Genomic DNA, 25,397 nt, shown 5'->3' on the forward strand with positions numbered 1-25,397 from the left:
ACAATCAATAGAGTGAAAAGGCAACTTCTGGAGTGAGAGACAATATTTGGAAACCATATACCTGATAAGGGGTTAAGCTCCAAAATACATAAGAAAATCTCACAACTCAATAGTGAAAAAAATAATAAACTGATTAAAAGCTGGGTTAAGAACTTGAATAGACATTTCTCCAAAGAAGACATATACAAAGCCAACAGGTATATGAAAAAATGCATCCAGGTAATGCAAATCAAAGCTACAATGAGATATCAACTCACATTTGTCTGGATGACTATCATCTAAAAAACAAAAGACAAGTGTGGGAGAGGATGTGAAGAAATTGAAACTCATGTACACAATTAGTGGGAATGCAAAATGCTGCAGTCACCATGGAATACAATATGGATGCTCCTTAAAAATAGATCTACCATGATTCAGCAATCCCACTTCTGGGTATTTATTCAAAAGAATTGAAATTAGGATGTTGAAGAGATATCAGCACTCCTATATTCACTGCAGCACTATTCACAATACCCAACATGTGGAAACAACATAAATATCCATCAGCAGAAAATGGATAAATAAAATGTGGTATAGACAAAAAAAAAAATGGAATACTATCCCACCTTTAAAAAGAAGGAAAATCTACAATATGTGAAAACATACATGAACCTTGAGAATATTAAGCCCAGTGAAATAAGCCAGTCACAAAAAGACAAATACTTCATGATTCATTTGTATGAGATATCTAAAATAGTTAAGGTCATGGTATCATGGAGCGGAATGGATGGAGGGGGAGTAAAAAGGAGGTTACAAATCAATGGTTATGGGGTTTCATAGGGCTCTGGAGATCTGCTGTACAACATCGTACCTGTAGTCAACAATAACATATTGTGTACTGAAAAATTTGTTAAGAGGGTGAATTTCATGTTTCATGTTCTTACCACAATAAAATATTTTTGAAAAATGAATAAGACAAAACCAAACTCAATAGATGGATTTTTTGCAATATTATTAATGTTGGCAATTTCCTAGCAAGAGTGATGATGAAAAAAGAGGAAATACAACTAATATCATTTATAAAACATGAGTAAACTGTGCAGACCCTATAGACATTAAAAAGACAATAAGGGAAATCACAAGTATGGTGTTAGCTGCAGGGTTTCTGTAGACATTCTTTACACAGATGAGGGAGCTCCCTTCTATTCCTATTTTTTTGACAGTTTTTATCACAAATGAGCATTGGGTGTTGGATTTTGTCAAATGCTTTTTCTGCTTCAATTGATATGATCATTCATTTTTTATCTTTAGTCTGTTGATGTGCTGAATTACATTTATTGCTTTTTGAATGTTGAATCAGTCTTATATAACTAAAATGAATCCGATTTGGTCATGGTATATAATTCTTTTTATAGATTGTTATATTTGATTTGCTAATATTTTACTGAGGATTTTTGCGTCTATATTCATCAGAGGAGTTGGTCCACAGTTTCCTTTTATTGTAATACCTTTTATAATTTATTTTTATTTTTAATTATTATGAATACATAACAGTTGTATATATTTATAGGATACATGTGATGTTTTGATACAGGCATATGATGTATACTAATCAAATCAGGGTAATTGGGGTATCCATCACCTCAGGCATTTACCATTTCTTTGTATTAGGAATATTCCAATTCCACTCTTGTAGTTATTTTTACTCCAGTAAACAGGCAGCATGGTGGCCGTGGAGACGCGAATGTGCAAAACAGATAGCTGCAGCACCGAGGCCAAGCTCTAGTGTCCCACCTGCATCAAGCTAGGCATCCAGGGCTCGTATTTCTGCTCACAGGAATGTTTTAATGGAAGTTAAGCTACTTACAAGTTACTACATGAGAAATCAAAAGATGAAAAGGCAAAGAGAGAAGTGTTTTCCTGGACTGTAGAAGATGATATTAACACTGACCCATAGGCAGGTTATCGGTATACTGGTAAACTCAGACTACATTATCCACTGATGCCAACAAGGCCAGTGCCAAGTTATATTCAAAGTCCAGATTATGCTGATCATCCCTTAGGAATGTCTGAATCTGAACAGGCTCTTAAAGGTACTTTGCAAATTAAATTACTCTCATCTAAAGATATAGAAGGGATGAGACTTGTATGTAGGCTTGCTAAAGAAGTTTTGGATACTGATGCTGGGATGGTTAAACCAGGTGTAACTACTGAAGAAATAGATCATGCTGTACATTTAGCATGCATTGCAGGAAATTGCTATCCTTCTCCCCAGAATTATTATAATTTCCCAAAGTCTTGTTGTACCTCAGTAAATGAAGTCATCTACCATGGAATTCCAGACAGATGGCCCTTGCAAGAAGGTGATATTGTTAATGTGAACATCGTTCTTTATCACAATTGTTATCACGGAGACCTGAATGAGACATTTTTTTGTTGGAGATGTGGATGAGAGAGCACGGAAACTTGTTCAGACCACATATGAGTGCCTGGTGCAAGCCATCGAAGCAGTGAAACCTGGTCTTTGATACAGAGAATTGGGAAACATTTTTCAGAAGCATACCCAAGCAAATGGAGTTTTAGTTGTTTGAAGCTATTGTGGGCATGGAATCCACAAGCTTTTTCATACAGCCCCCAATGTACTCCACTATGCCAAAAATAAAGCAGTTGGAGTGATGAAGTTGGGCTATGTATTTACAATTGAGCCAATGATTTGTAAAGGTCGATGGCAAGATGAAACCTGGCCAGATGGTTGGACTGCGGTGACTAGAGATGGAAGGCAGTTGGCTCAGTTCGAGCCCACACTGCTGGTCATGGATACTGGCTGTGAAATCTTAACCCAGTGACTAGATAATGCACAGCCTCACTTCATGTCCCAATTTTAATTTCTCCCAAGATGGCACATCTCAGTGATACCATATTGTGCATTTTATTGAGACTACAAAAAGGCAGAGGAACCTTTTGTATCACTTGTTTTGTTTTCACTATAGATAAGAAAGGACTACAGCATTTGATGTGTGTCCTCAAGAATTTGTCTTGGGTCTGAAAAAGCTGAGAATAATAAAGGAAATATTGCTCAACTCTTGTCAGTGCCTGCCCTCCCCACATCTCCCTCTGTCTTGCTGCACACCTCTTTTCTCATTTGCCCCTTGAGCACTTTTACTTAAACCTGCTTCTAGTTACTTTTGTCACTGCCACATACCAGCCATCAAGAGCCCAGCTGCTTTTCAGGTGAACACTGGAAATGAGAATCCTTGAAACTTTAGCAATATATGTTGCACCAGATTTTTCAAATTTTATGTATGGAGATACATGTATACATTTTAAATTCCATAAAATTACCAAACACGATGTGACCTGGGGTTTGTGTTGGTTCTGCTCTGATAGGGTTATGTGCTGTCATAAGTGGACCCATAGTTTACAGTGGTTTAATTCCTGGTTGGGAATTGGCTTCCCCCTCCCCCATGCTGATTATTTACACTTGTAATTGTGGGTAGGGAAACAGTCACTCAATGAGACTTTCTCCAGTGTGCACTCTGTGTGTGTGTCAGTGAATGAATGTGATAAAATTTACATTCTTTGGGAGGTTATCAGGCTTTTTAAAGTCTAGTTTCTGGCAAAAAATAACCATGCTCCAAGCAGTGGCTGGCTGTTGCAGGGCATGAGAATTTATTTCAGACCTTTGAAATGGAAGGGAAAAAGCCCCCTCTCTTTCTTTCTCTATTTTATTTTAAGGACATATGTTAGAGATGCTTAGAGAAGGGTGGAGGTAGCACTGTAGAGGATGATGAGGAAAGTTCTACAGTGTGTCCTGCTGTAAGCACAGTATGTCAAGTGGGCTGTTAGATTCCAACCTGTAGTAAACCTGATAGTGATGAGAAAGGAACTTCTTTGTACTGTAACCTTGCAGTAGGGATACAGCTGTCCTTTGGTGTGCTGAAAACACGCCTCACCTTTACATAATTGGGAACCTTATTAGAAATCAGATGCCCAATATCTGTGTTCCTTTCAACAGTTGTACAAATAGAAGTATGTCCGATGAAAACATCATAAAGCCATTGTCATTACAGTGTACTTGATTACTTAAATCCGATGACTTTTCTTATAATATAATTTGATACCACTGACATTATACTTGTAAGAGAACATCTTTCCCAGAGTGCCTCAGACCTTATTGCTTTAAAATAATTATAATATTTTCATTACTTTTATTAATTTAATTATTTAGTAAAGTGACTGAATCTAGTATAGGCTTTTTCGGGTATGTGTGTGAAGTTTGTATCAAACTATAATATTTGTGAATGGACTGTCTTGCAATATGAATGTTAATATAATGTGTAAAGGGAGACTAAAAAGTTGGAGTGACTATCCTAAAAATAAATAAATAAATAAATAATAAAGTAGACCCTAACTTATTGTTGATTATAGTCACTTTGTTGTGCTATCAAATATTGTTCATTCTATCTAATTAACTATATTTTTACACTATTATCTTTTTTTTTTTTTTTTTCTTTTTTGAGACAGAGTCTCACTCTGTTGCCCAGGCTAGAGTGAGTGCCGTGGCGTCAGCCTAGCTCACAGCAACCTCAAACTCCTGAGCTCAAGAGATCCTACTGTCTCAGCCTCCCGAGTAGCTGGGACTACAGGCATGCACCACCATGCCTGGCTAATTTTTTCTATATATATATTTTTTTAGCTGTCCATATAATTTCTTTCTATTTTTAGTAGAGATGGGGGTCTCGCTCTTGCTCAGGCTGGTCTCGAACTCCTGAGCTCAAACGATCCGCCCACCTCGGCCTCCCAGAGTGCTAGGATTACAGGCGTGAGCCACCGCGCCCGGCCTATATTTTTACACTATTAATCATCCCCACTGTACCCCCCCTCCCCTGCTACCTTTCCCAACTTCTGGTAACTATCATTCTACTCTCTGTCTCCATGAGATCAATTGTTTCAATATTTAGCTGCCACATATGAGTGAGAACATGTGAGATTAGTCCTTCTGTTCATTTAGCATAATGTTCTCCAATTCCATCCACGTTGATGCAAATGGCAGGATTTTGTTGTTTTTTATGGCTATAATATTCCCTTGTGTATATGTACCATAATTTCTTTATTCATTCATCTACTGATGGACACTTAGATTGAGTCCAAATCTAGGCTATATAGTCCTGCAATAAACATGAGAGTGCAGATTATATTGACTTTGTTCTTCTATCAAATATTGTTCATTCTGTCTAACTACTTAACTATATTTTTGTATCCATTAACAATCCCCTCTTTATTCCCTCTATCCCACTACCCTTTCTAACCTCCAGTAACAATCATTCTACTCTCTATCTCCATGAGACCAATGGTTTTTTCATATTTAGCACCCATATATGAGTCAGGACATGAAATATTTGTCTTTCTGTTTTGTTTTTTCTTTTTGTTTTTTTTTTTTTTTTTTTTTTTTGACAGAGTCTCACTGCTGCCCAGGCTAGAGTGCTGTGGCGTCAGCCTAGCTCACAGCAACCTCAAACTCCTGGGCTCAAGCAATCCTCCTGCCTCAGCCTCCCGGGTAGCTGGGACTACAGGCATGCGCCACCATGCCCGGCTAATTTTTTCTATATGTATTTTTAGTTGTCCAGATAATTTCTTTCTATTTTTAGTAGAGACGGGGTCTCGCTCTTGCTCAGGCTGGTCTTGAACTCCTGAGCTCAAACAATCCACCCGCCTCGGCCTCTCAGAGTGCTAGGATCACAGGCGTGAGCCACCGCTCCCGGCCTGTCTTTCTTTTCTTGGCTTATTTCATTTAACATGACGTTCTCCTGTTCCATCCATGTTGTTGCAAATGGCAGGATTTCATTCTTCTTTTTGTGGCTGTATATACATACCACAATTTCTTTATCCATTCATCTGTTTATGGACACTTAGGTTGATTCCAACTCTTGGCTATTGTGAATAGTGCTGCAGTAAACATGAGAGTGCAGATATCTTTTCAATATACTGAATTCCCCTCCTTTGGTTTTATGCCCAACACTGATATTGCTTGGTCATATGATAGTTCTATTTTTAGTTTTTTGAGGAACCTCCATACCATTCTCCATGGTGGTTGTGCTAATTGACATTCCCAGCAACAATGTATGAGGGTTACTTTTTCTTGGCATCCTCACCAACATGTGTTATTGCCTGTCTTTTTGATAAAAACCACTTTAACTGGAGTGAGATGATATCTCATTGTAGTTTTGATTTGCATTTCTCTTATGACTAATGATGTTGACCATTTTTCATATACCTCTTGGCCATTTGTATGTATTCTTTTGAGTGCTGTCTATTCAGATCCTTTGCCTATTTTTTAATAGGATCATTTGATTTTTTTTATCCTATTGAGTTGTTTGAGCTCCTTATATATGCTAGTTATTAATCTCTTGTGAGCTGGCTAGTTTGCAAATAGGTTCTCCCATTCTTTGGGTTGTTTCTTCACTTTGTTGATTGTTTCCCTTGCTGTGTAGAAGATTTTTAGGTTAATGTAATCCCATTTGTCCAATTTTGTTTTGATTGCCTGTGCTTTGGCGGTATTACTCAAGAAGTCCTTTTTTTTCTTTTTTTTTTCTTTCAGCATATTACATGGGTACAAATGTTTAGATTACATATATTGCCTTTGCTCCACCTGAGTCAGAGCTTCAAGCATGTCCATCCCCCACATGGTGTACACCACACCCCTTAGGTGTGAATATACCCATCCCATCCTCCCCCCCACCTTCCCAACACCTGATGAATGTTGCCACTATATGTGCACATATATGTGCATATAATGTTACTATTATATGTGTACATAAGTGATCAGTTAATACCAATTTGATGGTGAGTACATGAGGTGCTTGGTTTTCCATTCTTATGATACTTCACTTAGTAGAATAGGTTCTAGCTCTATCCAGGATAATACAAGAGGTACTAGATCACCATTGGTTTTGTGGCTGAGTAGAACTCCATGGTATACATATACCACATTTTATTAATCCACTAATGTATTGATGGGCACTTGGGTTGTTTCACCTGCCCACACTGAGGTGGAGAATAAGGACACACCTGGAAGTCCCAGGGCCCCACCCACCACCCGAGGCACTAGAGTGCCTCTCCAGAGGAATGAGAGCTGGTCACAGGACCGAAAAACAACACTGCAGTTTGCTCCTCCAGGCAAGTGCCACCTACTGACAGGGAGGTCAATTTGCATGCCCTTTTGCTACATTTACTGACTCATCAAACAGGGTGTGGTTGAATCTCACCCATAAGCACCACCTACTGGCTCAGAGACTAAACTGGGTGTGTCATTATCGAAACGAAAATCCCAAGGTAAGAAGCAACAGCTCCTCCAGATGGGAAGGAATCAGCAAAAGGACTCTGGAAGTATGAAGAATCAAACAGAAAGCACACCCCCAAAGGGGAGCACCAGCTCTGTAGCAATGGATATCAACCAAATTCAGAACAATGAAATGACAGAAGAATTTCAAACATGGATTGTAAGAAAACTCAATATATGCAAGAGAAAATGGATACCTAACACAAAGAAACCATACACACACACAAAAAAAATCCAAGACTTGGAAGAAAAATTCACTAAAGAAATTGAAATATTAAAGGAAAATCAAACAGAACTTCTTGAAATGAAGAATTTATTCAAGGAATTACAAAACACAGCAGAAACCCTAACAAATATGGTAGATGAAACAGAAGAAAGAATCTCAGAGACTGAAGGTAACATCTTTCAATTAAACAAGTCAGTCGTAGAGATAGAGCAGAGAAATAGGAGAAAAGAGCAAAGCCTACAAGAAATGTGGGATTATGTGAAGAGGCCTAACATGAGAATTTATAGGTATCCCTGAAAGTGAAGAAGAAAATACAGAAGGGTTGGATAAACTATTTGAGGATATAATGGAGGAAAATGTCCCTGGCATTGCTAGAAATCTAGATATCCAAGTACAAGAAGCTCAAAGGACTCCTGGGAGATTCATTGCAAACAGAAAGACACCACCACACGCAGTCATGAGACTGGCCAAAATAAACATGAAAGAGGCCCTCCTACAAACTGTAAGGCGAAAGAAGCAGGTAACCTACAAAGGAAAACCCATCAGACTAACTGCAGACTTCTCAACTGAGACCTTACAATTCAGAAGATACTGGGGCCCCATTCTCACTCTTCTCAGACAGAATAGTGCCCACCCTAGAATCTTGTACCCTGCGAAACTAAGGTTTTTATACAAAGGAGAAATAAAGACCTCAGGCAAGCAAAGACTGAGGGAATTCACCAAGACAAGACCTGCCCTCCAGAAAGTATGCAGAACAGTATTATACACGGATCAGCACAATAAACACTCATGAATGTAAAATCATCTGAACACTGTAGGTCAAAGGCCAGATACCACAATGGCTGAAGAGAGAAAACAAATCAACACAGTTCTACTCGAAGTCCTTGCCCAGACTAATATCTTTAAGCATTTCCCCAATGTTTTCTTTTAGGAGTTTCATAGTTTCAGGTCTTACATTTAAGTCTTTAATACATTTTAGGCTGGGCACGGTGGCTCACGCCTGTAATCCTAGCACTCTGGGAGGCCGAGGCGGGAGGATCGCTCGAGGTCAGGAGTTCGAGACCAGCCTGAGCAAGAGCGAGACCCCCGTCTCTACTAAAAATAGAATGAAATTAGCTGGACAACTAAAAAATATATAGAAAAAATTAGCCGGGCATGGTGGTGCATGCCTGTAGTCCCAGCTCCTCGGGAGGCTGAGGCAGGAGGATCACTTGAGCCCGGGAGTTTGAGGTTGCTGTGAGCTAGGCTGATGCTACAGCACTCTAGCCTGGGCAAGAGAGTGAGACTCTGTCTCAAAAAAAAAAAAATACATTTTGATTTGATTTTTTTATATGGTGAGAGATGAGGGTTTAGTTTCATTCTTCTGCATGTGGATATCCAGTTTGCCCAATAACATTTATTGAAGAGACTGTCCTTTCCCCAGCATACGTTCTTGGCAACTTTTTAGAAGATAAGTTCACTATAGATGTGTGAATTTATTTCTGGGTTCTCTATTCTGTTCCATTGGTCTATGTGTCTGCTTTTATGACAGTGCCATGCTCTTCTGATTACTATACCTCTGTAGTATAATTTGAAGTCAGGTAATGTGATTCCTCCAATTTTATCCATTTTACTCATGATGGCTTTGGCTATTTTAGGTCTTTTGCAGTTCCATATACACTTTATGATTATTTTTTCTATTTCTGTGAAGAATATCATTGGTACTTTGTTGGGTATTGCATTGAATCAGTAGATTCTTTTGGGTAGTAGGGACATTTTAGCAATATTGATTCTTCCAATCCATGAGCATAGAATATCTTTCCATTTTTTTTGTGTCCTATTCAATTTCTTTCATCAATGTTTTATACTTTTCATTGTAAAGATCTTTCACTTCTTTGGTTAAGTTTATTCCTAAGTATTTTATTTTATTTGTAGCTATTGTAAATGGCATTACATTCTTGCTTTCTTTTTCAGATTGTTTGCTATTGGCATATAGAAATGCTACTGATTTTTGTATGATGATTTTTGTGTTCTCAACTTGACTGAATTTGTTTATTGGTTCTAATAGATTTTTGTGGACTCTTTAGGTATCTCTAGATATAAGATCACATTATCTGCAAACAAGGATAATTTGACTTCTTTTCACTTTGGATGCCCTTATTTCTTTCTCTTGCCTGATTTCTCTAGCTAGAATTACCAGTACTATAATATGTTGAATAGCAGTGGTAAAAGTGGGCATCCTTGTCTTCTTCTAGATCTTAGAGGAAAGGCTTTCAGATTTTCCCCAATCACAATGATGTTAGCTGTGGGTTCTGTCATAAAGGGCCTTTATTGTTTTGAAGTAAGTTCCTTCTATATCCAGTTTTTATCATGAAAGAATGTTGAATTTTATCCAATGCTTTTTCAGCATCAATTGAAATGATCATATGGTTTTTGTCCTTCAGTCTGTTTATATGATGTATCATGTTGATTGATTTGCATATGCTGAACTATCCTTACATCCCTGGGATGAATCACACTTGATCATGATGAATAATCTTTTTAATGTGTTGTTGAATTCCATTTGCTAGTATTTTGTTGAGGATTTTTGCATCTATGTTGATCAGAGATCTTGACCTATAGTTTCTTTTATTTGCTGTGTCTTTATCTGGTTCTGGTATCAGGGGTGATATAGGCCTTGTATTTGGTTTTTGTATTAGGGTAATACTGGCTTCATATACTGAGTTAGGAAGTATTTCATTAGCTTCCTCTTTATGGAATTTATTGTGGAAAACTGGTATCATTTCTTCCTTAAATGTTTGATAGAAATTACCAGGGAAACCATCTGGGCATAATGCTTTTCTTTTTGAAAAGTTATTACTTATTGTTTATTATTGATTATGATTGGATTATTGACAATGATGTTCAATGTGGAATCTGGCACATTCATCCCCTCCACTTCATCATCAGGCAGTCCAGGAATAGAGCTTGATCCCGCAAGCTCCAAGGTTTACATGTCCCCCTGAGGCAGAAGCTGTGCATGCCTCATAATTAGCTCTTTTCGTACTGGTTATTGCGCCCTGCTTATGCAGGGCTGTCTGGAAGAGGTCCTGAAGAACAGGGTCAGACCTTGGCAGATATCTCTAGGACAGTGGAAAGATTCATGTCATTGTTTCCAGCCCTGTATAAGGACCTATGGTTTCATGCTGTGTTTCTTGCTTCTTGAAGGGGGAGAGCTCCAGCATGGTAATATCATAAATCTTCCCTCCCTGTGCCTTTGATATCTGTACTTCTCGATTGATGACAATTCCCCCATTTAGTCATAATGATTTAGCACAAGTCCCCTTAGATTCCATCATGTCTACTCATCCCTGAGCCTATGGATACATTTCCACCAGCACAGTGAGATATTCCAAGGAAGAGGACACTAGGTTTCTTAATATCTTCCATAGATAGTTCAGTATATATTTATAGATGAAGTATTTCATGATCCCAATGAAGTGAGTACTCCCTGAAACTGCTTCACCCCATGACAACACAAAATCAAGAGATTTCCAATTCCCTACATCATGACACATTTCTTGAAAACATAATTGTTATTTGTACATTGGTACCTCACTGTTTATTATATTTAACCTCCTTAATTTCTGAGACAGAAAAATTTTATTTGGTCATTAGTGTGGAAATACCCTTTGAATGTGTGTGTGTGTGTGTGTGTGTGCACATCCACCTTTTCCTTATTGATTTATTCCCATTTCATCTTCATTACATATGTCACAGAGAGTGGTTTCATTGTCAGTGATGTTATATGGAAGGGACACCTACTGTAGTTTTAAATGCTTCCATAGTATCTAAGCTCTTAAAGGCTGCAAGCTATTGTTTTGTCATTTAATTTCACTGCAGCATGTGGTCTGCACCTGTGTTTTGCATTTTTTCTTATTCATTGTACTTTTCTTTGTGAGTTAAAATTATTGGATATTTGTGAAGAATCTGTTTTCTTTGTAGGGCAAAGAGTGTACCAGGAACAACTGTCTTGGAGAGTAGGGGATCTCTTATCAAACGCAGGGCCAACTCAAATGTATCCAAAACTTAATGTAAGAAAGATGATACGGTTTGATTACCTTGGAGCCACATAGTCCACTGTGTCTCTAAATGTACTGAATGCTGCTTGCATATTAATCTTCTCTGTGGTTATCTCTGTCTCTGAATCACGTGAAATTGCTTTTCCTGGATTTCTCCTTCATATACTATCATTTTCCTCTGTCACAGGATGCTGCAAGAGTTTTCTTTAACAAACTGCTCCTTATGTCCTATACAGAGATAGTCCTGGGGTTCTGAGCTCCACTCATGCACTCAGCTTCTCTGTAATGATGCCTACTGGTGCCTTTGTAACCCAGAGCAGATGCTGTTTTTCAATTGCAATTTCACAGCAAAGGAATAGATGTAAAACTGGTTTGCAAAGTTCCCTCCAGGTGACAAAGGAGGGGCTTGTTTTCTTTCAAGATGAAGGGAAGAGTGCAGCCCACCAGGAGGAGGACAGGCCAGAAACCTGGAAGGGCTACTAGGAAGAGGCTAAAACTAGAGCAGGAGAGGGGCTCAAGGGAGGGAGGGATGGTGGCTTTTCTCAAGGGCAGAAGTAACAGCCAAGGTGTCAGCCACTTCTCTCTAAGTCCTCAGTATTTTACATCCACCTGAGAGGTTAACAAATATGTGTGTTGGGAGGTGTGTGTACACACGTGCATACACACACATATAAAACTGCAGATCAATGCAGGGGGTGCTGTGTGTCTGGCATTTTCTAAGCAAATATCACAATGATTGACAAGGTTCTGTCTCTTCTCTTTTCCTTTGCCGCTACCTCCCCCTACTTTTCCTCCTCTTCTTTCATCTTATGGCTCTTTTTCTTTCTCTTTGCACCTCCGTCTTCATCTTCATCTTTGTCTTTATCTTTTCTGTCCCTCGCTCCCTCCCCTTCTTCCCTTCCTCCCTTCTTTGCTCTTTTCATTCTTTGTTAGCAGCCCCAGCCCACTTCCAGCTATGTACCTAGGGCCTCATTTTACCCTGTCCACCCCTGTAGATACCAGATATTCAGCTAAGCCTTGCAGAGTTCCTCCTGAATCGTGCCGCCTCTTTCCTGGGGTCCTCATTTCCCTAGCTGACTCTAAAAGTCTCCTAACTCTGACCCAGCTTCCAAGATTTCTCCAATCCCAAATATTCCTAATATTTAATATTTTTACTAAAGTAATCCTTGCAAAACCTTCCAGTCCTTTCGACCCACATCAGCCAAGTCCTCTACAGCAGCAGTCTCCAACCTTTTTGGCACCAGGGACCGTCTTCACGGAAGACAATTTTTCCACAGAGCAGGGAGTGGGGGAATGGTTTCAGGATGATTCAAGTGTATTACATTTATTGTGTACTTTATTTCTATTATTATTACATTGTACTATATAAGGAAATAATTACACAACTCACCATAGGTTGGGGACCCCTGCTTCACAGGGAGCCTCTGATTATTCATTACCTTTTGCTTTTAACTGCTTCTGTGTCAATGCTGACCACAGCCATCATTTTCTCCTACTGTACTTCAAGATCTTCCTGGTTGGAGCCATGTATCTTTTGCCCATAGGCCAGAGGGGGGGCACAAGGTCACTTCAGGAAAGTGCATGGGGGATGCCTCCCTGCCACCATGTCCCCCGACGCCCAGGTGTGAGCATGCTCTGCCCATGGTTTATTTCCAGAGAAGTGCTGGGCACCTAGAGAGTACAATTCCTGCTGCCTGCACTCCTGCTAGACAGAGCACTGGCAATGTGGTTATGAGGACTGGGATCACAGCTTTGACAGTAGCCCAGAGTCTGATATTGGGGATGTCACTCCTCACTCTGGTATACTAGTTTTCCCAGTTACATACTGATGGGGGCCTGCAAATTAGCATCATGATCCCCTAGGTTCTCTAGCACGATATCCTCAGGGAAAAAAAAATCTCTAAATGCTAAATGGCTAAAATCTCTAAATGGCTCAAGGAAGGGACTCTGTGGCCCTGGGCAGGTGGTTTCCCCTCTCTGGGCTTCATCTCTTTGTAAAATGAGTTGTTTGACCACCCCAGGCTCTATCTGGAGGCAGATGGGGGTCATAGATAGAGCTGTGGTATGGTCACCCAGAGCCCTGGACTCCAGTCACAGCTCTCTTACTAACCTAGCATGCGATTTAGTTCCAGTCCTTTCCCACTTCTGAGCCTCAGTTTCCCATCTGAATGGTCATGACTGACAATTGAGAAGTCTTAGACTCCTGCAAATGAGGACCTTGATCCCCGAACATGCCTGTGTCTTTATAAAACGCATATCCTGTGATCTTGAGCATGTAGTGCCATTTCTTTTTTTTTAATTTTTAATTTTTTTTATTTCAGCATATTGTGGGGGTACAAATGTTTAGGTTACATATATTGCCTTTGCCCCACCCGAGTCAGAGCTTCACGCTAGAGCCTTTTCTTACCCTCTGGATTACTTCTTGGATATGTCTCTACTGAAAAGCACTTTCCTTGTGTTCGATGCTTTATTTTCCCAGGTAAGCCTCCAGCTCCCTCTGCCTTTGCCTGGGACCTGTATTTATCAGTTTTTAATCACCAAAGGCTATCAATTAGTGTAATTAGAGTATTCTCATCTTCAGTTTGGGCCCTGTCCTTCTGCTATCCCCCTCCCACCTCAGGTTCCCTCTTATTTTAACTTAGCCAGCAAAGAGCTCCTGGCTGCATCACCATAGCAACCAGCAGCTAGGGCCAATTAAGCCCTGACTGAGTCATTAGACACCTAAGCTGATTATAGAGTCCAGAATATTGGTTGAAGGAGGGAGGCTGAAAGAAGGAAAACAAAGCATGTCTCAGCTGCAGAGGAGTAGGCAGCAGAGTAGCTGAGTGCTGCAAACCATTCCGACCTGGACTCCTTGGGAGCCACGGGCCTGGGTGCCCACACCACAGCATGTGCTCTCAGCCACCAGTCCAGAGAAAGGGCTTCTAGGCCCCTTCTCCACTCAGAGAAGTAACTCTAGACATCTACCTGCCAATATGCCCCAAGCCCAGGGATTTCGATCTGGATGTTTAGAGAAAATGCAGAGTAACAGGCAGAGTCAACTACTGAGTTAACTCTGAATCCTCATCTTCCGAATTTTACTCTGTAGGAGTTTCTCTAATGAAAAACGCCTTTTCCTACTGTTTGAAGCTCTCTTTTCCCAGTCAAGCCCCCTGATGCCTGGGCCTGTGTTTGTGTTCACAAAGGTCTATCAATTAGTGTAATTAGGGTATTCAAATTGCAATTCTCCCCATTCCTCCACATGGCCAGCCACCCTTCCCACCCCACCCCTTTCCTACGCCCTTTAAATTTCATTTAGTGAGGAAAGCTCCTGGCAGGATTGCCATAGCAACCAGTCACCAGGCAGGTTAGGCCATTGTGGATCAGGACACTGACATGCAAAGCTAATCATGACTCTGGAAATTTGGATGGCTAAGCAAGACTGCTAGAATTAAGACAAAGTGGCTCTTAGCTAGGGAGAAGGGGCAGCTAAGTGCCTCAGAACTTCAGCCAAACCTCCCACCTCTAACTTCATCTTTGCCCCCTGTGTGCAAAAGAAGGAGAGAGCTGGAATGAGGAGGGCTGTCCCCTATTAAGGATGAATGTCTGAATTGGACATCAGAACTTTTGCCCTTAGTCTGTAACTCCTGCCATGGTCCCAAACCCAAACCTGCATGCATGCCCTTTCCCCTGGGCATCTCCAGTTCCTATTAAGTTACCTGGCATTAAGCAGGTACCCTTGGAGTGCTTGGTGCCCAGCAGTCCTACAAGAAAGAACACTACTAGTGAGAGCGCAGCGAGAGCACCTTGGAATGTGAGCAAGTGAAGACTTCCTAATGCACGGCATACTTCTGGGAAATGACTCTAATGAAAAGCCTCTGCTATCTGCTTTCAGGCTCCCTGTTTACACTCTAACTAGCCTGCCTCCTGGGAATAGTGGTGTAACTGCTGGGGGAGGGCGAGTGGGAGGTGTTAATCACCAAAGGACCTAAATGTATTAGGCTATTCTCACCTTCTAGAATTTCCCCCTCCCTCCAACGTACCCCTCTACATTCACAGACTCCTACTCATTTACAGTGAGAGAGCAGTGTTCCTGGCCATATTGCCATAGCAACCAGAAGCCAGGCTGAGCAGGAGGCTGAGGCAATTATTTGACACCAAAGCTTAGTGGACTGTCTGTTGCAGAGAGACTACCTTTTGGGAAGAAAATACCTTAACACTCAGCTGGAGAGAAGTGGGTCACCAGGCCCTTCAGTGTTCCAACACAGTCTCCACCCCATCCTCCATCCCTGTACCTGCAGGTGATGGGTGGGCCGAGTGGGTTTTGTTCCCCTGGGGTCCAAGGCCTGTGTTTGGACCAGAAATATGTATCCTTTGTCCCAAGGCCGGGCAAGGGCACCAGGTACCTCCATGCCCCACCATTTTACCAAACAAACACACAGGAATGAATAAGTGTTGCACATGTGCATTCCCATGGCTGCATCTCCTACGTGCAGAACAGTGTCAGAAATACTGTGTTTTCGGAGTGACCGCATGCACTTCTCCTGTTTACTCTCTCCATCTTAGGTGTTGCAGTTCACACTGTATCCTCTCTCTGCAAAACTCCATTTACTACTGGAGTATCCACAGGGCCAGCTGATGACACTGAGATCATGGAAGTAAGGAAAGGCCTTGCAAAACTTTCCACCTATCTGCATCTGTGCCTAGACGTTCTGCCTTCCCTCTTGTCAGTATGGATGAAACTCTCCCCACTGCTATCAAAACCCAGCCATACAGTTGGCCACAAGATTCCATCCCTTCTTCACTGTTCAACGCATGGCCCCAGCAATGCTCCCTGTGCTCTTTCCCACATCACCAATTTACCCTTCTTTACTGGGTGATTGCCATCGTGCACAAACTTTCTGCAAAGTCTCCCATCTTAAAAAAACAAAAAACCAAGAAAGTAACAAATCACTGTACCTCAACTATAGAACCTACTTCATCTACTGCATCATCATCTCTCTATTTGCCACGTACACCAAAGTTCCTCAAAAAAAATCATTGTTTTATTCTTGATTTCTTGTATTCTTGATTGCACCCCTTCCTCTACTCCCATTTCTTTGAACCCACCCCAACCAAGCTTTTGTCCCCACCACTCTGTTGAAATAGCTCTTCTCAAGGTCCCTAAACAACCTGCATGTTGCTAAACCTCGTGGCCATTTCTCAGTGCTGGGCCTACTTGACTGATAAGTAGAATTTGACACTGTTGATCACTTCCTGTTCCTTGCAATACTTTCCTCACTCGGTTTACAGGACATTTCTATCCCTTGATACTCCTTGTGTCTCAGTGTCTGCTACTTTTCAGAGTCATGGCTGGTTACTCCTCACCTCATTGACCTCTCTGCATTGGGGTTCTCTAGGGTTTGGCTCTCAGACATCTTTTCTTTACCTGTGCCTACTTTCTAAGAATCAAACACAGTTCCATGTCTTTGATCCTACCCACAGATAGAAGAATCACACATTAATATTTCAAGCCCAGTCCTCTCCTGGGACTCCAGTCCTGTATGTCCAGTTGCCTATTAAATATCATCACTTGGATCTCTAATATTCATCTTAAATTCAAATTCATCATACACAGAATTGAGCTCCTGTTTACCTTTCTGTCAAACCTATTCCTGCCATCATTTTCCCCATCCTAGGAGGGCAGCTTCATCCTTCCTCTTGCTCAGGCCGGAAACCTTCCAGGCATCTTTGGATTCCTATCCCTTTCATCCCGTATTCATGGATACTGTCATTTCTACCTTCAGAAGAGACTCCAAATCCCCACGCTTCTCATCCCCCTCCATATGTATCACTCTGGCACAATACACCATCCTCTGTCACCTCTGTTATTGCAATGGCCTTCCAACTGGACCCTCTATTATTGCCTTGCCCCCTTACAGTCTTTCATGGGCACACCAGACTGGGCCTTTTATGCAAGTTTATGCCACTTCTCTGCTCAGAACCTTCCAATGGCTTCCTGTTGCGCACACCCTATGACCTACTAAACACTATACTATCCTTTTAACTCCTTAATCCCATCTCCTGTTATGGCATCCCTCCTGCACAAGACTCCAGCCATACCAGCATTCTTGCTGTCCCTGGAACACAACAAGCAGAGGAGTAAAAAGGAATGACACAGCCCCAGTGCTGGGAGCTGTACTCCACTGACACTCGGAATCAGGACAGTGCCTCTCGCATCCAGGGTCCACAGGAGAGTGATGTGGTGAGGAAGGATCAGACTGTTTGAGACCCTCTGCCCAAGGGCCTGGCTTCCAGAGGCTGGGACAGCCATGTGTTAGAGAGTCCGACCCTGAACAGTTACTTGTATGAACAACTTTCGTGGAATCATGCCAATTCTCTCCCAACAACCAAGCCAGCAGATAAGCTACACACTTACATATGTGTGCAGACATGTTTCCTTCCCATATCCTCACACACAGGTGATTGCATGATTCTGTGTGTGTGGGGAGACATGTTTTCGCCTAAGACCACATGAAAGCTTGTGGGGGCCCATTTTGTTCCAATACCCTTGCATGTGGATGACAGGGACTAATAGGATGTTGGAGGGCAGGTTTTATGCACACACGTGAGGGCCTATATGTGCAGACATGGAAGCACAAGCGCATATATAGCTGATCCATGCCAGCATGGTCTTGCACTCTTTGCACTTTGAGTTGGCCTGGTATGAGACATTAGTTAGTGGTGAGTACTGTAGTCAACTGCACAGGTATTCGTTTTCAAAATCTTTAACATTATTTATAGAACAAATGAAACCTATCTTTAAGACAAGTCATGCCATGATGTTGTGAGTTTTCCACCACCTATGAAAGCAAAGGAGGCTGGAGTCAGACCAGAGATGACAGTATTTTTACAGCAAAGGCTCCAGCCAGCCCAAACAACTGATCTTATATATTCTTAGCTTCCCTTTTCCCACTCTTTTCTTTTCTTTTTTTTTTTTTTTTTTTTTTTTTTTTTTTTTTTTTTTTTTGAGACAGAGTCTCACTCTGTTGCCCAGGCTAGAGTGAGTGCCGTGGCGTCAGCCTAGCTCACAGCAACCTCAAACTCCTGAGCTCAAGAGATCCTCCTGTCTCAGCCTCCTGAGTAGCTGGGACTACAGGCATGCACCACCATGCCCGGCTAATTTTTTCTATATATATTTTTAGCTGTCCATGTAATTTCTTTCTATTTTTAGAAGAGATGGGGTCTCACTCTTGCTCAGGCTGGTCTCGAACTCCTGAGCTCAAACGATCCGCCCACCTCGGCCTCCCAGAGTGCTAGGATTACAGGCGTGAGCCACCGTACCCGGCCTTCCCATTCTTTTCAATACATGGGTCCTAATCCCCCCTCTTCTTTTCACTATACAGTTGGAACTGACCGGCAGACCTGGGCTTTTAGAGTCATAAGCTGTGGCTTGGGAAAATAAAATAGAATGGGGATGAGGCATCCTGGATTTGAGTCTTAAAGCTGCCACTTCCATACCCGTTGACCTCAGGCATTTCACTTTCCTTCCTGAAGCCTTGGTTCCTCCACTTGCAAAATAAGAGAGCTAGGGTTGTGGGGAGATAGTGTTTGACCGTATAATCTCCAAAGGTCTTATGCAGGTCTAACATTCTTTGAGCCAGTAAAGCATTGCTTGAGGGGAAAAACCCTGGCAAACCCAGAGGGCTTTGGACTTTCAGCTCTCTTAAAATATACTAGCCAAAATGTTAGCTGCTGAGTAACCCAGAACTGTCACTGTCAGAGCTGAAACCACTTGGGCCTTTCCATAGATAGTTGAAGAAATTTACCAGAGCAAGAGAGCATCAGGACCTGGGCTAACAGCTTTCTGCTTGGGGCAGACCCCAAGAGCTGCCTCTGGTCAGTGAGACCATTGCATGACTCAACTATAGCAGTGTGGAAAATAAAGGTGTGCAAGGTAATGGTTTGAATTTGCATCTGACCATTCTCTCACTACTCACTCTCCTTCCTTCTCCCTGGAGGAGCTCAGTGTCTGGCAGAGGGAAAGACAGAGAAACAGAGTCCAGTTTGGGAAGTGCTAAAACCCTGAAGGGGGTGGACTGGGTTGGTGGATAGGAGGTGGTAGATCTTTGATAAATCCCACAAATTCTTCTCAAGAAATTTATCTATCAGTAATTTTTAACTATCCACTGTTCGATTTGGTGACTTACATTTTCGTAGATAATCATTTCTTTAATCTAGGTTTTCAAATGCATTTGCATAACATTTTCTTTTATTCTCTTAATTTCTTCTCTGTTGCTGCATTAAAAACAAAGAAACAATAAATACCTGGTTGTCCCAATTTTGAAAACAACATTGGTGAGGGGAGAAAGTACAGTTTCAAAGAATTACAAATTTGAAACATTTGAATTGAGATCCAGGTGGTAAGAACCCATTTGCGTCAACTCTCTAAGCTGTAATGGCGTTTGAATCCCGAAGTCAGGTTCCACAGTAACCATAATTCACAATGGGTAAAGTACCTCAGGCCTGTGATCCTGTTTAGCCCCAGGGCCTCATCAGAAAAAAATGCATGGAGTTGCAAGAAATGAGCATTGGATGCTTCCCTCCCCCTGGCCAGGGCCTATTCCCAGTCACAACCAATAATCACTAAAGGCCAGTGCTACTTCCAGAGTCCTAGCCCTCTAGTCCATTCTCACTGCCTCATCGAGGGCTTTGGAATATCCAGGATGGGGTATAGGAGCCTTAGCAAAACCCAAGATGGGCCTCTCTTTCAGTCCTAAAGTAGGAAAATGCTCTCAGATCTTGAGTCCCAGACTCAGCCCAGACCCACTGTGATCTTAAAGTGCCTTATGAACTTGAACCAGTGGCCTGTCCTGTCCCTAATCCCTGATGAGTAAACTGTTTCCCACTTCAAACACCAGCGCAGGGTCTGTACCGTCCAACACCGCACAGTTCCTTGACTTTCATTCATTTGTTCATGTGCTCAAATGTAATTGGTGGAGCACTGTCTACATGGAAGGCACTGTGAAAGAGACTGAGGATGAACTGGTGAGCACTTTGTACATGGCAGGCACTGTAGGTCTGGGGATGAGCTGGTGAGCAGACTCACCTGTGGCCTTGCCCTCCTGATGGTCTGATGGGGTATAATATTGATAGTCATGCTGAGCTCTGAGAGTAAAATAGAAGCAGCAGTACACTAAGGAGGGGCCCGAAATATTCCATCTTAATCCATTCCTCCCCCTTCAATTTTTATTTGCAGGTCCTCAAGGTTGAATGGTCCTGAAGCCCCGTATATGCATAAAGACATTCCTTTGTGGCCTTCCATTTCAAGTACTTGAGTTGCTGTGGCAATGTGGCCAGGAGCACTGCTCTCACTACATCAAACAAAAGGACCTCCAGATCTCCATCGTGTTACAGCTCCCTCTAAACAACTGTCAAGGTGGAACTACACTGAAAGTGTTTGCTTTTCGCCAATTTTCTAGGGAATTTTGGAGTTTCATCTTGGGGCACTGAAGAGCCTGTCTGCTCAGGGCCTATTGGGAGTAGCCGCCATTCACCTAGAAGGAGAAGATCACATCAGAAAGTTCATCACCTGTTTCTCTCCACCCTTGCCCACATTTCTTGTCAGTACCTTCCAATGGAAATATGGGTATTTTCGAAAAGAGATCAAGTCAGGGGGCGTGGCACCATCAGGGCCAAGCTTTGGGAAAATGGACCCTGATATTCAGGACAATATCCTTAGCCAAGGACGCTTTGATTCTCAGTCACTGTCCAGCAAAGTGCTTTGAGATCGCATGATCCCAGTCTACCTGCAATCCTTGTTTTGACATCTGAAGCCGTGAGTCCGGTCCAGCTACACCCACTGGTTTAAAATCCCCAACACATAATCCTATCATCTTTACTCCTTAATCAGTCAAGTCCGCAGGGTTTCCAATCCTAGGACCTAGGCTGCCTCCATTCCCTGACTTGTAGAGTGCTTTGAAATTTATAGCCCAGTGCCAAGTCTAGCCTCCATCCCTGACTCCCATAAGAATCAGAAGTCAGGGAGCATTCTGGGCCCATTCCTGATCAGTGCAGTGCTGTGCGGATCCCACAAGCCAGGGACAGCACACATTCAGAACTCCTATTTTATAAACGGCATTGAGATTCAAAGTCCATTCCCTACCATACTCTACCTGATACCCAATCTACCTCAGCCTCTGCTTTAGACAACTGTCCTGAAGGCCTTGGCTCAGAGCCCAGTTCATTCTTAATCCAAGAGCAACGTTTCCTTTGTATATTTTCCCTGTGTTTTCAAATAGATCTTCCATGTGATCACTATTCTGGTTTCTAGGTGTGTCTTTCTACTTTTGCTTTATCTTTATTGTTATAAATAACTAAATTATCACTTAATATTCCCCCGTCTTCAGATCCATATCTTTGTAGTATCTTCTCAGATGTTCTTTGCAGTATCTTCCATAGTATTATCTTTATTATTTCCCATTAGAGTTGTGTGTGTGTGTGTGTGTGTGTTTCTTAATGTGCCCTCCTAATTTCTGCTATTACATCATCTCCACAGGGCCTACATGTTCTTTTTTTCCACTTGGTCATCTAAGACAGACACTGTGTGTCTTTCTTCAATATTCATTCTTTTCTACACCTCAGTCTTAGAGAAAAGAGAGGGATTATATATATTTAAAAAGTTATTAATAGTGATTGTATATACTGTTAATATTTATTTTTCATCTTCTAATGTTGACATGCACTTTCTGGTATATTTTCTACCAGTGTTTTCATTTTTAAAAATATTTAAAATATTTAACATTTGTATAAGCCAAGAGTTCCACGAATAAGATACTCAAAGAAATAAATTATAAATCATTGTATTCCTTTGCATTGGCTGTTGGATTGCTAATTGGCCCTCTCAAATCCTGTTGGTACAAGTCCAAATTGATGTGCATCACTTTGAGGTTGCTCTATAAAATGTATGCTACCACCTTAAAACTTTGTGTATCTTCTGACTCTGAAGATATTATCTTATTTATTGTAAGGTAATAATCCTTCATAGAAATGACATTTTTACTCTCATAGTGTTTATCAATGATGTTCTGCAAAATTATTAATACATGTTATAAGGCAGAAATTATAGAATCCCCTGAAAATGTGAGTATATGGCTCCATTGAGAAGATAGAAGCAGCGTAGAAAATGATGAGGAGGTATGTTCAAGCTATACTGAAAATGAATAATGTACGGTACAGTTTTATGCTCAGTATGATTAAATTTTTTTCTGACTTTATTGTGAAACATGTCAAACACTCAGAACGGTTGATTGGGTTGTGTAGTGAACATTCATATAATCATCTTAGAGAGTACAGTGTTAACAGTTTTCTATCCTTCATCACATATATGTATGTACATGTATATATATAATAATATTATATATGTATACACACATATGTATGTGTCTATCCATTTTTTAGCCCATAATTTAAATTGTATTTTAGATGCAATTTAAAGGATGCTCTAGTCAACAGTACATTCAAACCCTAGATGATACACTAGATTAATTAGAATTTAATATTTATTCATGGTTCCTTTTTTTCCTTTTGAGGTAAAATTTATATTGGCAAATTCACAAATCCATACTTTAGCTTTTGTTGAGTTTTGACAATCGCATACTGAGGTAATCGCATTACCTGGGAATCCAAGCTTTATCAGTATAGAGAACTTTGTCATCTCCCCATGTCCCTAGAACATTCCCTCATGTCTCTTCCCAATTAATCTCTATTCTCATCCCTTACAGGAAAATACTGGTCGGCTTTGTGTTTCTGTAGATTAGCTTTGCTATTTCTAGAACCTTATATAAATGGTATAATGCAGTATGTCCTGTTTTGTGTTTTTTTTTCATTCAACAAATGGTTTCAAGATTCATACATATTATTGTGTATATGGCTATCTTTGTATGTGGCAAGAGATGATGGTCTAGTTTCATTCTTCTGCATATGGATATCCAGTTTTCTCAGCACCATTTATTGAAGAAACTGTCCTTTCCCCAATGTATGTTCTTGGCAACTTTGTCAAATATAAGTTCACTGTAGATGTATGTATTTATTTCTGGGTTTTCTATTCTGTTACATTGGTCTATGTGTCTGCTTTTATGATAGTACCATATTGTTTTGGTTATTACAGCTCTGTAGTATAATTTGAAGCAAGGTAATGTGATTCTTCCAGTTTTGTTCTTTTTGCTCACAATGGTTTTGGATATTCTGGGTCTTTTGTGGTTTCATATAAATTTTAGGATTTTTTAAATATTTCTATGAGAAATGTCATTGGTATTTTGTTGTGGATTGCATTGAATCTGTAGATTGTTTTGGGTAGTATGGACATTTTAACAATATTAATTCTTCTAATCCATGAACATTCAATATCTTTACATTTATTCTGTGTGTTCTCTTCAATTACCTCCATCAGTGTTTTATAGTTTCTATTATAGAGATCTTTTACTTCTTTGGTTAAGTTTATTTCTAGGTATTTTATTTTATTTGTAGCTATTGTTAATGGGGTTACTTCCTTGGTTTCTTCTTAAGATTGTTTACTGCCAGCATATAGATATGCTACTGATTATTGTATGTTGATTTTGTATCCTGCAACTTGACTGAATTTGTTTATCAGTTCAAATAGTTTTTTTAATGGAGTCTTTATTTTCTCTCAATATAAGATCATATTGTCTCAAAACGAGGATAATTTGACTTCTTCCTTTTCAATTTGAATGCCATTTTCCCTTTATTTCTTTCTCTTTTATCTGACTTCTTTTCTTTTCTTTTCTTTTCTTTTTTTCTTTTCAGATAGAGTCTCATTCTGTCACCCAGGCTAGAGTGCAGTGGTGTCATCATAGTTCACTGCAACCTCAAACTCCTGGCCTCAAGTGATCTTCCTGCTTCAGCCTCTTGAGTAGATGGGACTACAGGTGTATGCTACCATGCCTGGCTAATTTTTCTCTTTTTTGTAAAGATTGAGTCTTACTCTTGCTGAGGCTTGTCTCAAACTCCTGGACTCAAGCAACCTCCTACCTCAGCCTCCCAGAGTGCTAGGAATACAGGCGTGAGCCACTGTGCCCAGTCTTGTCTGATTTCTCTAGCAAGAACTTCCAGTACTATGTTGAATAAAAGTTGTGAAAGTGGGCATCCTTGTTTTGTTCTAGATCTTAGAAGAAAGGCTTTCAGTTTTTCCCCATTTAGCAGGGTACAGCTGTGGGTCTGTCATATATGGCTTTTATCACGTTGAGATAAATTCCTTATATATTCAGTTTTTTGAGAGTTTTTATCACGAAGAGGTGTGGAATTTGATCAAATGCTTTTTTTGCATCAATTGGAATGATCATATATTATAGTTTTTGTCCTTTGTTCTGTTGACATGAGGAATCACATTGATAGATTTGCATGAGGTGAACTATCCTTGCATTCCTGGGATGAATCCCACTTTCACATGATGAATCATCTCTTTAATGTGTTATTGAATTCAATTTGCTAGTATTTTCTTGAGGATTGTTGTATCTATGTTCATCAGAGATATTGGCCAGTAGTTTTCTTTTTGTTGCTGTTGTATCTTTGTCTGGTTTTGGTATCAGGGTGAGACAGGCTTTTTAGTATGAGTTTGGGAGTATTTCCTCCTCCTTGAATTTTTTGGAATAGTTTAAGTAGGATTGATATTTGTTCTTCTCTGTATGCTTGGTAGAATTCAGCCTTGAAGCCATTGAGTCCTGGGCTTTTCTTTGATGGGAGACTTTTTATTACTGCTTCTATCTTGTTACTTTTTATTGGTTTATTTGGGTATTGGATTTCTTCCTGGTTAATCTTGGGAGGTTGTATGTGTCTA

The 25,397-nt window shown here is 40.6% G+C and overlaps 1 long non-coding RNA gene and 1 pseudogene across 1 annotated transcript in view; both read left to right on the plus strand.

The window, feature by feature from the left end:
- Nucleotides 1–21,876, plus strand: part of LOC138378451 (uncharacterized) — a 67,696-nt gene extending 45,820 nt beyond the window's left edge. The window contains exon 3 of the long non-coding RNA XR_011231948.1: nucleotides 20,802–21,876. This is a non-coding gene — a long non-coding RNA (uncharacterized lncRNA). The remainder of the gene's footprint in view (nucleotides 1–20,801) is intronic.
- On the plus strand, nucleotides 1,703–2,864 carry LOC138378663 (methionine aminopeptidase 1-like; annotated as a pseudogene).
- Nucleotides 21,877–25,397: the final 3,521 nt, after the last annotated feature.

The sequence above is a fragment of the Eulemur rufifrons genome, chromosome 30 (genome assembly GCF_041146395.1).
Source record: "Eulemur rufifrons isolate Redbay chromosome 30, OSU_ERuf_1, whole genome shotgun sequence".
Classification (NCBI taxonomy): Eukaryota; Metazoa; Chordata; class Mammalia; order Primates; family Lemuridae; genus Eulemur; species Eulemur rufifrons.